At 36.7% G+C, this 15,999-nt stretch overlaps 1 protein-coding gene across 3 annotated transcripts in view; it reads right to left on the bottom strand.

The window, feature by feature from the left end:
- TENM1 (teneurin transmembrane protein 1) overlaps window positions 1-15,999 on the bottom strand; it is a 771,573-nt gene that overhangs the window by 337,050 nt on the left and 418,524 nt on the right. The window lies entirely within an intron of this gene.

Here is a 15,999-nt window from a genome sequence, read left to right as displayed (position 1 = left end):
AATTTGTTGCAAGAAAAATCATTCGACACTTCAAATAAAAGTATAAGGCCACCTTCTGGCTTACCTCAGGAAAGGATGCTAGCCTGCCTACACAGGAGCAAATCCATACTCCAGAAAAACAGCTCCCTGAGTATGGAATTCAACTGCGCAAAACTTATCTCTTTGCCAGCACCGCCCCCCGCCCCGCCCCCAACTAAGAGTGCTGCTTGGAAAAGGAGTTTGTTCAGGTTATTATATATATTTCCATGGCCATGCAACACACAGTCTGCGCCCCTCCCCCACCCGCCACACCTTTGTAGGAGCTCTACCATATTAGCGGCAGCTTTGGTGGAAGGGAAACCATTTTTTTCTCTGCCTGTTTGCTGTGGGGGCAGCCTGGGACAGCGGTCCTCAGACTTCTGTTGTCGCTATTGTTTGGTGTTTTTCCACTGTTTTCCTGGCAGGCACATGTATAGACAGCGAGTTAGAATTTGGCCCATGAGAAATGCCCCAATTAAACCCCTTTGAAAAGGAATCACTATTGTAGCTGATAGCCACCTCTCTTCCACAGGAGAAACATAATAGATGTCAAGTGATCTCTTGTAACACCAGCACGTTCTGGATAAACTTTGTAGACAGCATGGCTTTGTCCCACCTCCCAAATGACTGAGAGTTAAAAAGCAGAAAAATGCCAGAGGCTTTCCATGCCTAGCAAAAGGGCTCAGCTGGTTTGTGCTGAGACTCACTTTGCAGTGGCTGATCACAGGGAAAAAAATAACTTCTTTCCATCCCTCTACCTCCAACTTGAATTTCGAAGACACTGGCATGGTTTTCATATTTTCAAATGATACCGGTGCCCCAAGAGCATGACAAATTCTTGGCTATATTTTCTCCTATAGATGGCTCTCCCTTTAAATAAAGTTGCTATATGAAAAAGGAAGTTGTACAAAAGATAGATAGGGAAAGGAGTAGTGATCATTCATTTTAATACAAAATATTCCTTTAGATAATCAGCTACCCTTGGATATTTAAAAGGAACTAAAATGCTTCATGAATTTTCGAAATCAACCCATTATTCCAGGCCCAGCCCAAGTCCCATATCCACTAAAAATATCATCACAAGCACTTAACATCTCATTAATTTTTTTAAACCTCAGGGCTCATATTCATAACCATAACTAGAAGCATGCTTTCCATCTTTGGACTCAGTAAAGCACCCAATGCTGGAACCCAAAAGACCTTGAAAATCCTTTCATTTTGCAGATGAGAAAACTGATGTCCAGAGAACAGCTTGCCAGGGACACTGGGCAGGGCCCAAACTAGAACCCGCATCTCCTGACTCTCTGGCCAATGCTCCACTCACTACATTGTAGACCTTTGTAATACAAGCTCTCTTTACCTCCTTAAGATTTAGAGACACAGAATCCTCCACATCTTCTGGATTTTTCACTTCCATTGTGGTTATTTGTTTATATGTCTGCTTCCCTCCTTAGCTCTTATCTCTTTAAGCGTCGAAAAGGAAGGTGGTTTGGTGTAATAGTATGCAGTGCAGCATCGTGGAAAGAGCATAGAATTTGGGGGTAACGGCAAACCTGGGTTTGAATTCTGCCTCTGCCATTTGGAAACATTAACTCTTCATTTGTAAAATGGAGATAATCTTTCTCTTAGCAATTAGATTTAATTAAATGTTCTTGGACATATGTCACACGTCAGTGACTACTCATTTATTAAATGCAGTAGAAGGATGAAACTTTCAGACTGGAAATGACCATAGGGATCACCTAGTTCAGCTCTCCTTCCTCCCCTCTCCATTTTACAGACGAGAAACCCAAGACTCAGAGAGGTAGAGTGACTTGTTCAAAGTCATTCAACTTGTATGAATTTGTCTGCCTATGTCTGATGATTCCCAGCCAGCCCAGCACTTTTTTTTCCATATGCTATTTTGGAAAATAAATATGACTGTCTTCTCTGACTTTACCATTTACTATTTTTATCATAACTTTGGCCCCTGAGTTTGTAATATTATAGTATTCCCTTGTTATCCCATGTTTTTGTCTTATCTATCAAAATGGACTGTATATTTCTTAGAGCAAGATCATATTCTATTTTCTTGCATGTCACATGAGCACAGTGCTAGGTACAGAGTAAAATCCCTAAGAGCTTTTATTTCACTCCCCCATGGGACCTAGAGAACCACTCTCAGCGTCCCCTGGGCTCTTTCATTCTGATGTGGTCACTGGGTATCTATTTGACAGTTCACAAAGCAGTAGGTTTCCCCCTTGGAGGTCCTAGTGAAATCTCTCCCACAGCCATGGGGAAGGACAATGATACCCCAAAAAGGTGCTTAAAATCACGTCCCTCTAAGACATGAAAAGAGCAGCAGTGACACGCTCTACAGACTTGCCACCTAAATCCACGAACTTAATGATGCAAGCAAGGGAAACAAAGGGTGGGAGTCCAGAGTTAGAAGAAGAAAAGGAATCTAGTTTAGGTGTTGTGTCCAGAACACCTCCAAATGACATGTGACATCTATTAGCTTAATCAGTAGGTGTTTGTGTCAGTATAGTTGTTCAAAAGACAGAAAGTGTCTATTCAGTACAATTGTTCAAAAGAAGAATCACTCATTATCATCTGGATTTATTGCTTTTTGGATTTCCTCAAAATCTTTGCAACTTCCTTATTATGAAAATGATAAAAATTCTACTTCATTGAAAAGTACAATCATGGTATTATTGTAACATTATATCATTTCTGCTGCAGGTAGAACTGCTCTGTATAGTTATTTTGATTGTGTGTGTGTGTGTGTGTGTGTGTGTGTTGATTTATATCTATTTTATTATATATTTTTATTTTCACATTTTAAATATGCCAGGTTTCCCTACTTGTTAATATTGTCTTTAAAAGCTTTTACAATATTGGATTGTTGAATTGAGTGGAATACATCCAGACCTTAAGCCCTTATGAAATGCAAATGATCTCAGCTTCATTCTTTTTTTCACCTCAGGAAAAAGATGTGGAATGCACTTGATCTCTTCCAAATGAAGTAATTTAATCCCTGGGCTCCATGAAATGGGATTTCCCAACATTAAACACTAATGAAAAATACATTAGGGTTCAGTGTCAGGAGCTCTAGAACACCAGTTCCAAGGGGTGAAGAGTCACATGCATTCACTTCCAAATGTATCTGGCAGCCATGCATTTCTGTGCCCAAGAGAGAGACGTAAGGGAAGGCGGGGGGTGTAGTGATTATGCAAATGTGGATATCTGGACATACTTATAAAGTTTTATGAAAGTAAATTAAGATTTCAGATGGAAGGTCTAATTCACATAATATACTTGGGTAGGATCCAGTTTCAGGTTTGAGGTCTTAAAATAACTTGGTAATAAAAATCTCCAGGGGAGGAAAATTCCTCCAGATTGTATATCTAGGGCATTTTAGGAGAGGCAGAACTGTTAACAGAGGTATATGCCTTCAGGAACAACATTGCCATTGTCTCCAAAACGGAAGCGGGAAAAGAAAGTGGTCATGCCTAGTTGGGTTTTTTGTTTTGTCTTTTTTTAGCTCGAGAAACTTTTCACCAGAAATTAGAATACCTCTACTCAGAAACACTGTGTGGGAATTTATTGAAGGGTCCATTAGGGTGTTGTGCCCCTTATGCTTCATTAACACAGTCCATTGGGCTATAAGGCGACAGTTGCATTTCTAACATTCACTGCCCTATGCAAAATCACGCACTGGAAAAGGACTTAATGGGGAAAGGGGGTTTGGGGCACAAGACCTGAAGTTTGCTTGTGAAAGTGAGTGTCAGATGGGTTGCAACTTATGAGTTACTGTGGAGTGATGGAAGGAGGGTTGTCCGAGTCACACAGAAAGATCTAACCCCAGATGTGGATGGGCAAGCTTCCTAACACAGGGCGGTGAACTAAGACAGCTGGTGGATGTTTCAGGTATATGCACATGTGTATTTTGTATATTCCTACATGGTTCATTCTGCTGGGCGCAGTTTTCTGCCTTCCCCTAGTATTTTTAACAGATGGAATCACATGTATGCAGACATGAAATTTGTCTTATGTTCAAATTGTTCTCAAAGATACCAAAAGCATGAGAACAAATTGATATTTTCAAAACAAGCGTTGTAGCAGAACTGACTGTACAAGCAAAATAATTTTCTGTTAAGTGTTAAAAATAAATACTGTCATTAATACAGCAATGCTAATGGATAATTCCTTTCTGAAAAATGTAACCAAAGTAGACACATGCCTAGTTTTCCCCAGATCCATGTACTTAACCAATCAAACTTTTCTGTACTGATACTAGGACAATAACCTCCAAAATCTGTTTTTTTCCCCAAAGTTACTATGCAGTGTATGTTACCAAGAGGAGCACCTATATTCTCAGAGCTGTAGAAAAAGGTCACAGGGAGTCAGAAAACATGTCTGCCCTTCCTGGCCTTAAGTCTGTGTTTCATTAACTCATTGGCCAAAGAGAAGATGGCGGGACAATACCTCATCTGCAGCTCTGGAATCAAGAAATTCCTGAAAACCGAGTTTTTTTTTTTTCTCATTCATTTGGTAGCAAAACCTGATCTAAACTGAAATAAGGGTATTTATGGTCTTTATTTCATTTAGAGAATTTTTATACATTTAGCTGCAGAAATATTGATATATTATTAAAGGATGCTGGCCCACACCCCATACAATATATGCATGGCATTACCTGTGTAAAATCTGGAAAATTCTAAATTTTGAAACAAAAGGACCCCAAAGATTTTTGATGAAGGATTATGGGCTAGTATTAGTATTTAACAGCCTCTCTGAACTCTTATGAGGTAATATTAATTAATGCTTATGAAGGCCTTGGTAATCTACATGAGCAAAGAACATCAGGGCACAAAGGGTTATTGCCATAACTACTTAAGTCAAGTCTCCCGAGGCCAATTATAAGCCTTTGGTTCCCTGGGTTGCTTTTCTGAGCTGTTCTCCCTCCTAGGCAGGAGAGGGGATAAAAAGAAAATGGTTTAAAATAAAAAGGAGAGGTTTATTATTAATATTAACGATTACTACTAATTCTAAATGTATATTGCTACTTTATAGTACTTTACTTGCCACAAGGAGCTTTCACAACCTGTGAGGAGGTGGTTTTTAAATTCGCATGTTATGGCTAATATCCATTAACTTGATAGTGCTTGGTGATCACCAAATTAGTCTTAAGTGTATCTGGCTGTGGATGTTTCTGTTCTCAACCTTATAATTATTATTAGAGGCTCAAAGAGTATTAAGGTAAGAAAATTGGTTTTCAGAAGAAAATTGAGTAAATAGGTACACCTTATCACTTTCCTGGCTCAAATAATATGGCTTTAATATTAATGTACTTGCAGCCTTCAATAAAAGCAGATTCATTAGTTAAATAAACCATTAGATTGAGAATGTAAATAAAGTCTATTAAATAGCTAATGTTTAATAGATAGTTGTGTGTATGTATGGGCATGTGTCTGAGCGAGACACAGATAAGAGAAAAGGACAGCAGGAGAGAGAAACAGAGAATTGGCATTTAAAGCACGTGACGGCAGGAGAAGAGTCACAGAAGATCTGGAGGAAGGCCAACAATAAATAATGTTTTCCAGTTTACATGGTTTCAGTCTGGTTCTAGATGACTGAACTATGCATGGTTCCAGAACCCTGCGATGCTACGTACTATCTTTGAGACTGTAAAGCATATCAAGCATATCCTTTGAGGACTTTGGTTTTCTTACCAAGACAGCAAGTAAGAGAGTACGCCCTATTAATTTTTGTCAGGTTGACCTTTGTTACAACCACTGGAAATAAAGGTCAACACTGAAGCACCTACAATCCTTTGACATGTTTGTGCTGAAACTCGTATTTACACTTCAGTCTCTCCATAAACTGATGCTTATCTTCAAAGGATGTGCTGGTCTACCACCAGCAAGTTTAAACTTCCTATTTTCTAGGTCTCATTAATTTCTTTTCCTGTTCTCCTGTGTGTTGTACAAGCATAACAACGGGTCAAATATCTACAAGGCAGCCCTCCCCCGACCCATTTCTTCCTGTTATAGGGGGAATCCAACTGTGCTGTGCACTGTATTGGCTTTACATAGTGCAATTAGCCAATCTTACGAATAATAGTCAATATTTCTGCCAATAAGTGGCTGGTTTGTTAACTCAATCAACTCTCTGACATAGATTAAGACAAATAAACTAGGACTTCACAATCAAGGGGGAAAAAAAAAGAAAAGACTGTGGCTAAATGTTGTTTTCCTTAAATTATTGAAGTAAATGTTCAAACTACCTAATTTTCTTGGTTGTGAAAATACAGGATGGATACATCTTTGCTTATATTTTCAGAGCAGTTTGGCAATGTTACAAAAAAAGGAAAAGTGAAGTCAATGCATTTGTTACCTATTCATTTTTCTAAATAGAATGGTAAAGAGCTCTACTTTACAGTACGATTTGGATTTTTAAATGTCAAATTCTAAATATTAATATATGGTATTAATTAACAATTGAAATTAGTGGTTGGCCAAAGCCTTTTTCACTGTGGTCTTGAAGGAAACTCTATTATCCATTATGTACCAGGAAACAAGAAATAGATAATTGCCCTGATTTATCTTATGCTGACAATGATGCTGTGGCTTCCATTATTAGGCAGTGAAGTATATCAAAAAGAAAATATAAAAAAGTAATGATCCTTAAAAGTTCATATTTACTTTATCCTCAAACTAAAGTCATATGTAGGTATTTCAATTATTTTCAATCCCCAAGTTCATTATTTATTTGCAAGTAGGTAATGGAGGGTTATGAATTAATTGACAGTGAATCATTTAATAAATTAGCTAATAACAGATATTCTGGAATTTTACAAAGTTTTCACTTTGAGAGCTTTGGTTTTTTTTTTTATTAGACTATTACAAATGGTCACCCTGTATTTATTCAAAAAGCAATGGATGAAAATCATTTTAATGTTATTTATGAAAATGAAACTCTGAATGTTTGGAACACAAATCAAGAAAACATTATGACTGTGTCTAATTCTCAAAGAAAAATCTTTCCATACTACCATATGTTAAATAATGAGGGCAAGCTACATTAAGAGTAATAAAAAACAAGATATAAAAGACAAAACAATCCTACAAGATAAAAACAAAGCACGGAGGACTAGGGAAAGCTTGGGGAGGTTTTAGCCCCACCATCCCAAACTATTTCAAATAAAGACTGAAGAAAAAGTACTGATTATTAATACCATCATCTAAGCAATACTGTCTGGCTATTTGGTGAGAAAGGTTCCACACACCCTGTAGTTCTTCTCCCCCAGCACAACTTTAGGAACAAAGGAGACCTGTGGACACCCAGTGAGGTGGTAGAGATGAGTTCTAGCATCTGTACCTGGGGAATGAACAGGTACATAGCCCACACCTGGGGCAGTGGGGGAGAGACAGCCCTGTTACAGCAGTATCCACAAGACCAGACAATTCTCACATTTCACCCATGTTTTGACCGAGTTCAGCAGCTCTCAGCTCTAGGATCCAAACATACCAGAGTTTGGCCATCAACTGTGATCCCATAAACCATTTTATTTTATTTTATTATTTTTTTAAAGATTTTATTTATTTTTTTATTTGACAGAGAGAGAGAGAGTGTGAGTACAAGCAGGGGGAGGTGCAGGCAGCAGGAGAGTGAGAAGCAGGCTCCCCGCTGAGCAGGGAGCCCAATGTGGGGCTCCATCCCAGGACCCCGGGATCATGACCTGAGCTGAAGGCAGACGCTTCACTGACTGAGCCACCCAGGCACCCCCCCCAAACCATTTTAATCACTAGTTCCTACACCCACTTCCTGGTAAAATGATTATATGCATACCATGGGGATGATGAAAAATTTGTTTATTCCTCCCCCCCAACCAAAGAAAAAGAAAATGGGGCAGGGTGGGGATTGGGAACAAAAATCTTGGTATTCTCACAGGAGTGTTATACACATGTACATGTTATTCAAATATGTTGGAGCCAAAAAAATTGAGAATTGTGATCTTGATGGCTGATGGTAGAATACTACTGGCTGCCATCAGACTTTTTGCCTGATCTTTGGGTTATTGAGGGAGTCTCCTAAGAGGTATGAACTGGGACGTGATAGCTATGTAGAAAAGAGAGAGTAAGTTTTATTTCCCAGCTTGCAATCAAGCTATGCATCTCCTTGTCTTATATCAGGATCTAGGTCTGAATCATCTTTATATCTCCCAAACACTGAGCCCATAATTTTAGTCAATACAAGTTTAAAATTTTGTTTATTCGTGAATTTAATTAATTGGAATACATTCAAAGTTTTAGCTGGAATTCAATGAAGTTTATTTTATTAAAAAAAAACAATTACAACAACTACCGTGTGAGAGAATGTTTTATGATGTCAAATATATTATTTGATTGAATTCCTCCCATTCTTACCAGTTGTTTTGGCATTGTGTGGGCACAGCTTGTATCTGAAGCTATCTGCCTAAAATGTTCATTGATTAATTCCCTCCTTATTACAAATTTTCATTTTCTTGTTTTTCCACATGTTATTTTAGTGAGATGGCTAAATAGATTTGTTTGTTGGAGAGGTGCCAACATTAAGATATATTACTAAGCCTGCCTTATAAACTTTGCTTATGCTAAGCTATGCATATTTAACTCATTTGATTTTTCCTTCAAAATCTGATTCATTCCCTCAATTACATTACTGCTTATCTCCCTGGACTCCCTCCAATTTAACTAGGTCTTTATGGTTCCCCAAACAAAATGCAAGATTCTGGAGGAACATCACCCAGAATACAAAAAAGTTACCTGACAAATTCTTTTGTAATTATGTCTTTTCACATGTAGCCTCAAATTACGTATAGATTGCACTTGAGACTTCATTAACTGGAAGATGGCTAATGAAGTCATGAGAAGGCAGCTCAATTAGGAAATATACTGATATATTGATAGAGACGTGTTTGCTAGTGAATCAAGTAAAATGTCCATCAAAATGAGCAAATTAGTGGAATCTACTAATATAATGTTAGAGTAGATTGAACAAGTGGTGGATTCAGACAGGTTCCTCCCCACCCCACCATGTATAGATGCCTTAGGAAAACTAAAAAAATAAGCTTGTCTCAAGGGGAAGACAGTCAGCCGGCATAAACAGAAGAAAAAATGAGAACATATGTTGAAGAAACTATGAATGAGACTATAATAATAAATATAAATGGTAATCCCAGAAATTAAGAAAATATTTCATAGGTAGTGACTGATAACTCTTTAACAAAGTATCTTAAGCAACCTAATTCTTAGTTAAGGTCATTTAAATAACTTGTTTCAAATGATTCTCAGGGAGAACATTTTATGTATGATAAAAGACCTGCTGAGAGGGACAGAGGATTAAACACACATGCTTTTAAGAAGCAGTTTTCAAAGAGACCTCTTGTAGTGCTTGAAATCAGTGAACGAGTGCATGGAAGCTCGTTCCTGTGTATTAATACTTGGGGTCTACACCAGACCCAACTGAAGAGTGCGATCTGGGTTCTTTGATGGGTGTGATGACAACCTGGACTTGATTCGAGTTTGCTTTCACTTTGATTTACTCACCAACTGCAAATAAGCACTGCAAAGGACACAAATAAAATGAGAATGCAGGCATGTGTATACATGGCTCCATTCTGCATTCCTTGTACTCCACAAAGGCAAGCCTTGATTTGGTCGTGCTGGTAGCCTGCACAGAGTGAGGTGTCTAACAGGGTGAAAGAACATATTACTATGAGACTGTGGTCTTTTGTACTCCCAGCCTCATTAGCATTTGGAAACAGCTTATGTAAAGCATAATTCTGTTACTCAAGAAGTCCTATCATGCAGGCTTCATGTCCAGCTCCTCAATCTCCAAATTCTTGCCATGGCAGCACTAGGGCAAATTTTCCCTTATGTGTACACACAATACAGGGCCTAGGTGTTGCCCACGTACTCTCCCTTACAGGACTTCCTTGGGCAAGTCTGGCCATAGTCTACCATGAGGCCTTCTAGCAGTGGTCATTAAAAGTCAGTTGCAGGTCAAGGTATAGAGATATATTATTATCACTTGTAACTTTCCAAAAAAAATGATGGAGAAGCCAAAGTAGAGAAGGGATTAAATCTAATTGTTATGGAACACGTTGTACTCAGAAGTAGAAGATAAAGAGAAGAGTGTCTTGGTTTCAGTTGTTTATATTCAATAACATGAGTCAAGTAGAGTATTTTCTCGACTACCAATTTACTTGTTTAGAGGAACTCATCTCTGTGTGACTTGTTGAAATCTGCGAGTACATCGTGACATTTCCAAATGACACAGTAGTTAAGTTACAGACATTAGGATCAGATCAGTCTGCGTTTAAATAACAGCTCCGCTATGTACTATCAGTTTGATAGTGAGCAATCAAACCTTTTCAAACCTCTGTTTCCTTATCTGTATATCTCTTAATGTTTTTGTGAGAGTTAAATGATGTCATGTGTATAAAGCACTTACTAGAGAGTGTCTGGCACATAGTAACCACCAAGTAATATTATTAAATGAATGATTAATTATTGAACTCAGCAAAATTTCTAAAATTCAGGTACCATCTAGTAAGTAACTTATGAGAAAACCTATCTGATTCTAACATATTTGATTATTTAAAACATCTCCATTATAGTTAAAAAACATTTTACAATTTTCACACGTTTCTTATTTTCTTCAAAAAGGTTCTAAGAAGCTATTATTGAAGTCATGAGTCAATATAAGAACAGTTGACTCCTTTCCTGTTCCTCCAAGCCACAACAAACCCTTCCTATTGATTAGCTTTCTTATTATGCTCTCAGTCCCTTTTGCTTCAGATAACAGACTCTATTTCATGATTTTTATTTAAGTGCTCTGAGTGCATTCACTTGCATTTTCCCCTATACTAAATGATTTGGGGGTATACATGCATTTCTAAAGTACTTATTGCAGTAACACCTTGGGACTTTAACATTCAAGCAAAGGATATGAAGAAAAACCATTTTCATGAATACAACATTAGTGCTTTGTATTTAGGAAGCACCTTTCATCTGCATCTCTCAAAGACCTTCACAAATATTATCTGATACTTTATTCACTGGGCAAAGCTGCAAGCAAAACTGCCTTTCAAAGAATTCCCTTAAAGTACATAAAATCCCACGAGGGAAGGAGCATAGATAGCTGGATAAAGTGTCAGGAATATTCAGAGACATATTAAAATAGTATATACCAAAATGTCACTGAACAAATGATGTCTGCTACTTAGAAGTATGGTGTTCCATAGGCATAGCATTCATGTTAAATAAATACACAGGAACTTTGTCATATTGGCACTAGGATCAACATCCACATTATAAGCTAATGATATTTGAACAATTATGTAACTATGTGTCAACCTAATTTGTGGTAGATGACTTGCCTTATACTATATCCAAATATATTTATTAAAGCATTGCATATTAATGATACTCTAGTATAGTATATGTAAAGAGCATGGATATCAGACCAGGGTTGTATGCTAAGTACTTAGCAGATTGCCTGGTAGATGTTATAAACTCAGTTAATATTAGTTACCAATATAATCATTATCATAATTGTTCTCATGAATTTAGATTAGAAGACAGCTGTCTTTCAAAGAATTCAGTGCTGTTCCTGCTCCTACAGTATTCCCCCCGCCCCTTACTCATGGAGGATACATTCCAAGACCCCCGATGGATGCCTGAAACCATGGGTAGTACTGAACCCTATATATACTATGTTTTTCCTATACATACATGCCTATGATAAAACTTAGGTTATAAATTAGACACAGTAAGAGATTAACAACAATAACCATAAAACAGAGCAATTATAACAGTATACTATAATAAAAATTACGGGAATGTGGTCTCTCTCAAAATATCTTATTGTACTGTACTCACTCTTCATCGTGTGATGACGTGAGCTGATAAAATGCCTGTGTGATGAGAGGTAGTGAGGTGAGTGATGTGGGCATTGTGACGTAGCATTAGACTACTACTGACCTCCTGACAATATGTCAGAAAGAAGATCATCTGCTTCTGGACCGTGATTGACAAGGCTGGCTAAAACTGCAGATAAAGAGGAACTACTGTAGTTCTTTTTCTATGTCTTGTTAAGATATGTACCTGTGAAGTAAGATGAAAAGGAAAACACATCCTTTTTCTCTTTTAGGAGTAGCAGGTCCAAGATGGGGAAAGGCTACTCAGATGTTAAGACCTCTTCTGACCTTCTGACTGAAATCATTTACACAATGTCTTGTTACAGAGACTATGGCCATGGATTTGTCATTAAAACACACCATATCAGATTAGGGACTTTTTATAATCCAAAAGAAATAACTGACTTAGAAGAGTTTTAATCAATTGTATTGGTGCCACGGAAACAAAACATTTGCTGATACACACTCATTGTGAACATATTATCAGCTTCATTTACTGCTTCTTAGTGTTACTATTCTTGGATCTCTCTATTCTGTTACTGTACCTTCTTGCTCACATAATTAGTATGCTATGAAACTGGACTATCTGAAAAATATTAAGAAAGTGGGATTTTGAAAATATTCTAAGGAGATGAATATTTTCTACTTTTTGGAAGAAAATGTGATGTTTTAAGGTCATACATTGTGCCCATTTTAGAGATGAAGAAGTGAAGAACTTAGCCCAGTGCCTTGGGTCCTATGGCATTGAATTGACTGTTTGCTGCCACTCAGCTGTCTCTCCTGGGATTCAAAGCAAACCACACCAACAGTGCTTCTATCACACTTGTCAACCCTATTTATTACAAACACTGAAGATAAAATTCTGGGGCTGAATCAGCTATGTAACAACTTATAATAACATCCATGTAATGGGTTACTTTATTTGTAAATGCAATTCAATATGCTCATGCATGTGTCGTTAAATGCTTCCTTTTAATTCTCGGTAGCAAATATCCTCATTTCAGTAGTACTTATATAAATTTATGTGATACTTATTAATAGTCTTTAACTTAGTTGGTATATCATTTTATCCCAAGTTGATCCTGAAAATATTAGAAGAGATTGCTTAATGGGCTTTCTTTAAAAAGACAACTGAGCAATTTATTTACACTATTTTTCTATCTGCACATTAAAACCTAACCATATTTACTAAAGAAATACTATGGCTATAAAATAAATTCTCATTTTATACAATTTGCATTCATGCTGACCATCTGTCTACTCACAGAGATTATCAAACTGGTTTCAAATAAATGTTATTAAAATAACATGGATTTCCTGAAACTATGAGTCATGGATGGGGGTTTTCCTTTTATAAAGACATGCTAGTTACAGCAATGGATAATGACAAGGATGGCTAAGGTTATGATAGTCCAAGTAGCTACTACAAGTGTTCCTCAAAAAAACAGCTCTAATGGTTGGCTCTATTATATAAATCCATAGTGTAATACTTCATGGATATGCCAAAATCTGAAGTCTAAAATCCCTAGGGGTATTACATCTCTTTTCTTTTAAAGTGAATTAAATGTTATTTTACATTTTATAGATTTTTGTAACTTGTTTTGCACCAATTACTAAATTGTTCATAACACAAACATTCCAATGTAATTTATATAACACCTCCATTTGAAAGACCTGAAAATGTAAAAACAAACAAACGAAAACAACCCCCAATGATCTAAACACTGCAACAGAAGTTTCTTTATACAGGAATATAATGAATACAAGTGTCTATCTGAACAACAGTGATTTTCTAAAATAACTTTTTAAATGATTACTCAATACATGCAGCAAAGGAAACAAGGCACAGAGTGGAAAGGCGAACTACAGAATGGGAGAAAATATTTTCAAACAATATATCTGATGAGGGGTTTCTATCTAGAATATATAAAGAACTCTTAAAACTCAACAATAACAAAAGATAACCTGATTTAAAAAGTAGGCAAAGGACTTGAGGTGACATTTCTCCAAAGAAGATACACAAAATACCAATAAGCATATTGAAAAGATGCATCAACATCCTCATGAAAATGCAAATCAAAACCACAATGACATATTCCTGACACATATTATTAGGATGGCCACTATAAAAAAAACAACCCAGAAAATAAGACTTGGTGAGGATGCAGAGAAATCGGAACTTTGTGCATCGCTGGTAGAAATGTAAAATGTTGCAGATCCTATGGAAAACAAGTATAAAGATTCTTCAAAAACATTAGAAAATAGAATTACCATATAACTGGCAATCCCAATTCTGGGTATATATCCAAAGTAACTGAAAACAGGACCTTGAAGATATATTTGCACATCCATGTTCATGGAAGAATTAGTCACACTAGCCCAAGTTGGAAGCAATGTAAATGTCCAATGATGGATGAACCGAAAAGGAAAACATGGTATATACATACTATGGAACATTATTCAGCCTTAATAAATAAGAAAGTCCTGTCAAATGCTGCAACATGGATTGAACCTTGAGGATATTACATATGAAATAAGCCAGTCACAAAAATACCATGTAGTTCTACTTATGTGAGGTATATAATCAAACTCTTAGGAGGTAAATGATCAGGGGCTGAGGGAAGGGGAAATTGGGGAACTGTTATTCAGTGGGAAGGAGTTTTGGTTTTGTGAGATGGAAAATTTCTAGAGAGCTCTTGCACAACAATGTGTATATAGTTCCATTGCACACTTAAAAGTGGTTATAATGGCAAATTTTATGTTATGTGTTCTTTTGCCACAATAGGAAAGTCATCCATTCCTTCACTAATTGCATCTTTATTTTACCTCATATGGTGACTGATAGTGTGATAATGTAGGTTAGTGACATCAATGTGTAGCCAAATCCAAGCATTATGAAGAGGGTGGGCAAATTAGATGATTACATGATTATCATCATGAATCTTGCTGGTAGTAAAAGAATTATGATGTTCTTGGTCATTTATGCTTTAATGGGTAAGCATAGTTTTAATGCACTGAATTCTGTTAACACATACAGCCTATTCTTTAATTTACACACTGAGAAGAGAAAAGTGATTGCATTTGGAAATTTGAGGCTTTATTAAATGATGATAAAAGAAAAAAATTTACTTACTACTCACCAAAATCTGGAGGTAATAAAATGACACATAGCAAACTATCTTTATTAGATCAGGTTTCCATAACAGAATGCCATATAGACTGAGTGGCTGAAACAACAACAAAATTTTTTTCTCACAGTTCTAGAGGCGAGAAGCCCCAGATCAAGGGGCCAGCACGGTTGGTTTCTGGTGAAGTCTTTCTTCCTCACTTGCAGCGTTCACCTTTTCACTGTATCCTCACGTGACAGGGAGAGAGTGAAGGAACAAGCTCTCTGATGTCTCTTTTTATAAGAGTACTAATCACATTACGAGGGCTCTGCCCTCATGACCTCATCTAAACCTAATTATCACCCAAAGGCCCATCTCCAAATCCCATCACACTGGGGGTTAGGGCTTCAACAATATGAATTTGGGGGAGACACAATTTAGTACCTAGCACCAACCTATGCTTCAGTTGATCGGGATACTATATTACCAGTAAATAAGTATTTCCTAAGACATGTGTTTTAAAAACTGGTTTATTTTCTATCATATCTTACATTCCATATTATGTTTTGTACTTTCTCACACATGGATGATTTTAAACTTTTTTCTCACTATGCTTTACATACCACACTAAATGGCACACTTTATGAACTAGCATTCCTTTAACAATTATCTTCTCATTTGGAATTAAAATATCTAAACACTGATAATAATTAATCTAGAGCAGATCAGGTCTTAGACATTCTGAATAAATGGTTTTCTACTGTATTTAATTACTCTCAGTTCTCAGAGAGGTACAAATATCATTCTGTTAATATACCATTCCCATTATAAGATGTTGTAAGCTATTGTGAGGATATAGTTACTAGTACAATCCATAAATACGTTAAAATTTAAGACAAGGAAAATGAAGCATGGAAAATTTGTTAC

The sequence above is a fragment of the Zalophus californianus genome, chromosome X (assembly GCF_009762305.2).
Source record: "Zalophus californianus isolate mZalCal1 chromosome X, mZalCal1.pri.v2, whole genome shotgun sequence".
NCBI classification, from domain to species: Eukaryota; Metazoa; Chordata; class Mammalia; order Carnivora; family Otariidae; genus Zalophus; species Zalophus californianus.
This window is presented reverse-complemented; position numbering and strand designations above follow the sequence as displayed.